We start from the raw sequence: 7,054 nt of genomic DNA, 5'->3' as shown, positions 1-7,054 counted from the left end.
TTAACAACAACAACAACATGAAGAACTATACTCCAACAAATTTGAAAATCTGGAGGAAATGGACAGATTTCTAGAAACACACCACTTACCTAACCTAATACAGACTGATGTGAAAAAGTTGAGCAGATCCATAACAAAAGAAGAAATTGAACAGGTCATCAAAAAATTATCAACAAAAAAAGTCTTGGCCCAGACGGTTTCACCAGAGAATTCTACCAAACATTCAGAGAAGAACTGACACCAATACTACTCAAACTATTCCAAAACATAGAAAAATATGGAATCCTCCCTAACTCATTTTATGAAGCAAGCATAACCTTGATAACCCAAACCAGGCAAAGACATCACTCAAAGGGAAAACTGCAGACGAATATCCCTCATGAATATAGATGCAAAAATCTTCAACAAAATCCTAGCCAAGACTCCAACAGCATATCAAGAAAATAATTCATTATGACCAACTGGGGTTCATATCAGGTATGCAAGGATGGTTCAACATTAGAAAAACAATCAATGTGCTCCACGACATAAATAAAACAAAGAAAAAGAACCACATAATCATATCAATTGATGCAGAAAAGGCATTCGCTAAAATCCAACACCCATTCCTGATCAAAACTCTCAGCAAAATAGGAATAGAAGGGACATTCCTCAACATAATAAAGGGCATCTATGCAAAACCAACAGTCAACATTATTCTCAATGGAGGGAGACTGAAACCATTCCCCTTGCGAACAGGAATCAGACAAGGATGCCCTCTATCACCACTTCACTTCTCATACTTTGGTCATGTTGTCAGGAGAGACCAGTCCTTGGAGAAGGATATCACACTTAGTAAAGTGGATGGTCAATGAAAAAGATGAAGATCTTTAATGAGGTGGACTGATACAATGGTTGCAACAATGGGCTCAAGCTGAGCAATGATTGTGAGGATGGTGTGAGACCGGGCAGTGTTTCGTTTCATTCTACATAAGGTCACTATGAGTTGGAACCAACTCAGTGGTACCTAACAACAACAACAAGAACAAAATAATTTGTTAATTATTGCACAGGAAGTTGAGAAGGGGCCAGGGATCCATTATGCCAGGATAAACAATTTGGTCTTTATTCATAAGGGAGACTCATGGAATAATTTTAAGCAGGGTGTGATGTGATCATATTTGATTTTAGAAATGTAATAGAGGGTTTTCAATTTGTGTAGAATTGTGTTCTTACTCAGAGAGGTGCAGCTGTGCTTTGGCACAACTAGTGGGTCAGGTGTTCCTGGAGAAATCTCTTTATCAGACTCACAGTTTTGTCTATTAACAGCCCTTCCATTTTCTAGGGCAGTGAGAATGATTGTATGTGTGGGTGGCAAAGTATGTGTCATTTTGATTTATCTGTTGATGTGGACAACGGGCATTAATGTCTGAGCTCTAAGGAAGAAAGGGCTTTGAAATAAGTAAAAGATCTGTTTTATATGCAAAATTGTCTCTATAATTATAACTAGCTATAAGTTACAACTTATTATAACTTTATAAGTTTAATGATCATAAATATTTGAACACAGTATTGCTAGGCACTTTTTGTGCATGTTGCATGTATTGATGCATCTAATCCTTACAACAAGGTAAATGGGTAGGTTCTATATTATCCTCCTTTTTATGAATGGGATACTGAGGCACAGAGAACCTATAGGATTAGATACCAACAACCTGACCTTGAGGCTGCACTCTTGATTGTGATACTATACTGCCTTCTGGCCTGGAGCATCTGCAGGAGGCTGGAGGTCCTGCAAGATAAGCTCACTATTGTAATAACTTTCCTTTCCAACCAAGGCCAGAGTGACTAGAAAACACATGTTAAAAACTGGACCAGCAGCTTCAGTTCACCGGGGACCTTGTTAGAAAGGCAAATTTTGGGGCTCCATCCCAGACCTACTGAATCAGAAACTAGGGTTTGGGCTCAGCAAACAGTTTTATTTATTTTTTTAAAACAAACTCTCTGACTGATTCTAGAAGCTCTGGTGATGCAGTGATTAAGTACTGTGCTGTTAAACAAAAGTCTGGCAGTTCAAATCCGCCAGCTGAGCTGTGGGAGAAAGATGTGGCAGTCTGCTTCTGTAAAGATTTATAGTCTTGGAAACCTTATTGGGCAATTCTGCTCTGTCCTATAGGCTTACTATAAGTTGGAATTGTCTCGATGGCAATGGATTTTGATTTTTTTTTTCCCCCAGCTCATTCTGGTGCATGGTAAAATTTAAGAACCACTATATAGAGATAAATCCCTTGGGGGTGGGAGATGGAGTGATTGGACAACAGATTGAGGAAGGAAAAGGCTGGAAGTCAAGGGACCATTTCTGAGGTTGTTGCCATTATTAAAGTAAGATCAGAGCCTGAAATCAGATTCATAATGCAGGGTGCGCTTTAGAATAATCTAGGGAACTTTTAAAACATACCAGTGCACTGACCTCACCCAAACCTATTAAATCAGAATCTCTAGGGGACAAAATCCTGGCATCAGTTTTTAAAATGATATTAATGTGCAGCCAGGGTTATGGATCTGTGGTTCTCAAACTTGAAAACTGTTGGAATCTCCTAGGTTTGTTAAAAAGAGATTACAGGATTTCTGATTCAGTAGACCTGGGCTAGGGGCCTGAAAATTTGCATTTATAACAAGTACCAAAGTGATGCTGATGACCCAGAGACCACACTTTGGGAACCCCTACCTCATATTTTCACCAATAACCCTGTTGTTGTTATTGTTATGTGCCGTTGAGTCAGACCTGACTCATAGTGACCCCTCCTTGGGTTTCTGAGGTGGTATCATTATGAAAGTAGATTGCCCAACCTTCCTTCTGAGGAGTGGCTGGTGGGTTTGAACCGCCAGCCTTCTGGTTAGCAGTCAAGTGCCTTAGGCACTATGCTATCAGAGCTCCTACCTATAGCCCTAGCAGGTTAAATAGAGTGGAGGCTGTGGGAACAAAACCAAGGTCAGGAACTGGAGGGTTCTCTCCCTCTGCAGTTAGCTGTGCCAAGCCCAACATTGACCCAGGGTTGTCAGTGTGTCTGTGATGCTACATATCTGGCTGAAGAAGTGAACACTCAGTAAATTATATAGATAGTTTTAGCTGCTAGATGTAAATGTATTATTTACATTTTCAGACCTAAAATTTACTTTTCCCCAGGATAGTGGCTGCTTGAGATTTGATTAAGAAAGCCTAATTTTTAGATATTTCTTGGATTTGCTCCATAAAGGCTTTCGCTACACACACACTTAAAGACTGCAAGTGCTCTGAGAGGGAATGTGGAAGTTTGAGTTATCTTTTGAGATCTGTAGTCAGAATTCAGGCTTGTAGAATGATCATAGTTATGGGGGCATTCAATAAAATACTCATTGCTCAAACAACTTTTGAAAATAATCCAAGGCAATTTAACTTTTATTTCCTCTATAGAGCTTGTCACCATTTATTAATCTTAATTTCCCTCAACATTGCATATCAGAGACCAAATTTTCTCTTGTTTCCATAACATTAATATTTAAATGGCAGAGTGTGACTCTCATAAACAGCTGCAGAAGAGAGGGGTGATTTTTCTAAGAAGGAAAACCTAGACAAAATGCCTCACCAAGACTTCTTAGTTAAAAATCCTTCAAAACAAAGCCCAAAAAGCATGCAGGTGCATTTTGCAGTGTAGAATAGAATAATGAAAAGGCATTGCTTGTGAAGTAACTTATGTAAAATGAATTGCATTGTTTCAGAGACTTCCATTTTAAAACCAAAGAAGCATTTGGGGAGGTGGAGGCGGAAGGCTGTGCAGGTGGAGATGCTGGCAGAACTCTGTCTACTTTGAACACAAATACAGCTCATAGAACAATCCAAAGCACATTTTCTGGTTAGTTTGTGGCTCCAGGAGGGAATCCAATTTTATTAGCTTGGATATATATTTGGCATCAAATATATGTGCTAGGCTTTGGCTGCATGTGGTAGGGGCACTACGATGGATGAGAAACAATCTCAGCCTCAAGCAGCTGGTAGAGAGAACCAGACAAAAGCCCAAGTTCGGTGGGACATGTGCCAAGGAAAAATGTAAACAAAGTGGTAGGCACATCATAGGGGAAAGAGATGAGGAGGCATTAAAAGAAGTTTTGAAAGATAGGATTTTAACAAATGGAGACCAGAGATGTGCGTAAAGGGAGCAATACTGATTTACTATACATTTCCAAAGCATTCACTGAGCTCTTACGCATGTCAGGCACTACACTGGATTCTGGGCCTATAAACATAAATAAGACCTTTTCCTGTTCTCAAGGCATGGGGAAAACAGGTGAGGTCACTGACAGTATAGGGAATGCCTTCTGGAGGAAGTGATGTAAGCTGAATCCTAAAGAATGAGTGGTGGTTATCCAGGGAAGGATGGAAGGAAGTGGGGAAGGGAAAGAATACACTTGAGAGAGGAAACAACATGTACAAAAACCTTGTAGAGAGAACCAAGCATTTGTGGAACTGTGCAGGGCCCAAGATGGCCAGAGCATTGAGTGTTAGGACAAGGAGAATAGGAAGTGAGGCTGTCATGGAGGCCAGATCACAAAGGGCCTAAGTTTTAAACATTTGCTCCACACAAAGGGTTTGGACTTTTTCTATACATCATGGAGATCCACTAAGAGATTTTAATATGGGCACTGAGTGATCAATTTATAAAGTTTAGAGAGACTGTTCTGGTGGCATGAAAAGAGTTTGGGAATAGGCAAGACTGGAGGCAGATGATGGGTTAGGAACTTGTGGCAGTAAACAGGTAAGCGATGATGCAGGCTGCACTAAGGTAATGGTAGAGGGGGGTTGTGTCAGCTTGGCTGGGCCTGGTTGAGTGGCTGGACAGCTGGTGATAGTTATTCCCCATGATGAGACTAGCAATCAACTCCCACAAGCAGCTGAGTAGCTGCCCTTGGGATGTGGTCTGCTTCCTGTATATAAGCAGAAGCCTTGGGAATTGTGTCTAGTATATGGCACGCTTGGACCCTGCATGTAGCCATGTCATTGTTCAACAGCCTGCCATGCTCTGCCGACCTTGGGACTTACAATGGACTTGAATTAATGGCCCTGCTGTGTGGTTTTGCAACATCTGGACTGTGTCATTTTACTTGTCAACCTTGGGCTTCTCAGCCTCAGCAGCCAGCAGCTGTGTGAGTGAAGAAAAGCCTCTAGCTTCAGTGGGCCGGGAGCTGGAGGCAGAGCTGACGCCCAGGGTTGAGGTGCTTTCACCCAGCCCCTGGAGCCTGGCACTTTGAACTTGGACTTAAAGCCTCCAAATTGTAATAATAAACTCCTGTTTGTTAAGACCATCCCATTTGTGGTATATTCTTGTCAGAGCGGCACTAGGTAACCGGAACAGGGGTAGAAAGAATGGGTTGGGTTAAAGGGATATTAACAAACTAGAATTAATAATACTTGATGATGGAGAGGATATGTTACAGGAAAGAAAAAACAAACCCGTTGCTGTGGAGTCAATTCTGATCATGGTGACCCCATGTGTTATAGAGCTGTAACCTTTCAGAAGCAGATTAGCAGATCTTTCTTCCATAGTGCCTCTGCATGGATTTGAACTGTCAGCCTTTGAACTGCTTAATCATTCATGCCATCCAGGCATATGGTAGGAAAGAGAAGGTGAAAGTGAATACAATTTTTTTTGGCTTGGGCCCTGTGGATGGTGGTGCCACTCATAGATTTAGAATGACAGATAGGACTAGATGATGAATTTTGGATTTGTTGAGTTTGATGTGCCTGTGGAACATTCAGATTAAGATGTCTAACAGATAGTTGGATATATGAGTCAGGATAGAAATCTAGATGGTGACTGAAGCAATACAATAGGAATAAATTACCAAGATGAGTGTGTAGAATGAGAAGAAATCAGAAAAGATGCCCTCTAGTACCATTTCTCTTTAACATTATACTGATGGTTCTAAACAGTGCAATAAGGTAAGAAGAAGATATTAGAGGCATAGAGATTGGAAAAGGGGAAATAAAACAGTCATTATTTATAGATCATATGATAATTTACATAGAAAACCAAAATTAATCTACAAGTTATTGGAAATAATAATAATAATATGGTTGGATGTAAGATTAATATAAAAGTCAGTTTCATATTTTTATACCAGTAACAAAAACTGCAAAAAAAATTAAGGAGAAACCAATATTTATAAAATTATCATAGGATATCAAGTATCTAGGAGTAATCTCTACCACCCATTCTGTCAATTTGTCATACTGTGATGACTTGCATATTGCTCAGATGCTGCAAGCTATAACTTTGGTCTTTTATTCATTGGAATGGACCATCAATTGTTCATATTCAAGTTCAAGTTGAAGCTGAAGAAAATTAAAACACATCCGCAAGAGTCAAAATATAACCTTGATTATATCCCACCTGAATTTAAAGACCACCTGAAGAATAGATTTGACACTTTGAACACCAATGCTGCAAACCAGATGAATTGTGGGATGACATCAAGAGCATCATACATGAAGAAAGCAAAAGGTCATTAAAAAGACAAGAAAGAAGGAAAAGACCAAAATGGATGTCAGAAGAGACTTTGAAACTTGCTTTTGAGTGGAGAGTAGCTAAAGCAAATACAAGAGTTGACAAGATAAAAGAGCTGAACAGATTGCAAAGAGCAACTTGAGAAGACACAGTTAATTATTATAATGAAATGTGCAAAGACTTGGAGTTAGAAAACCAAAAGGGAAAACATCCTTGGCATTTCTCAAGCTGAAAGAACTGAGGAAAAATTCAAACCTTGAGTTGCAATATTGAAAGATTCTATGGGCAAAATATTGAATGATGCTGGAAACATCAAAAGAAGATGGAAGAAATACACAGAGTCACTGTCTCAAAAAGAATTGGTCAGTGTTCAACTATTTCAGGGGGTGGCATATGATCAAGAACCAATGCTATTGGAGGTGGGGCAAGATGGCAGACTAGGCAGAAGGATTGCACAGACCCTCTTCAACAAAGAAAAGGGAAACCAATTAACACAGACACAGAAGATAATCTTGGACCCCTGAGCCTTGAAG

This window comes from Orycteropus afer, unplaced genomic scaffold (assembly GCF_000298275.1).
Source record: "Orycteropus afer afer isolate SDZICR_OR568_19922 unplaced genomic scaffold, OryAfe1.0 scaffold00003, whole genome shotgun sequence".
NCBI classification, from domain to species: Eukaryota; Metazoa; Chordata; class Mammalia; order Tubulidentata; family Orycteropodidae; genus Orycteropus; species Orycteropus afer.
Note: the sequence above shows the minus strand (reverse complement) of the source record.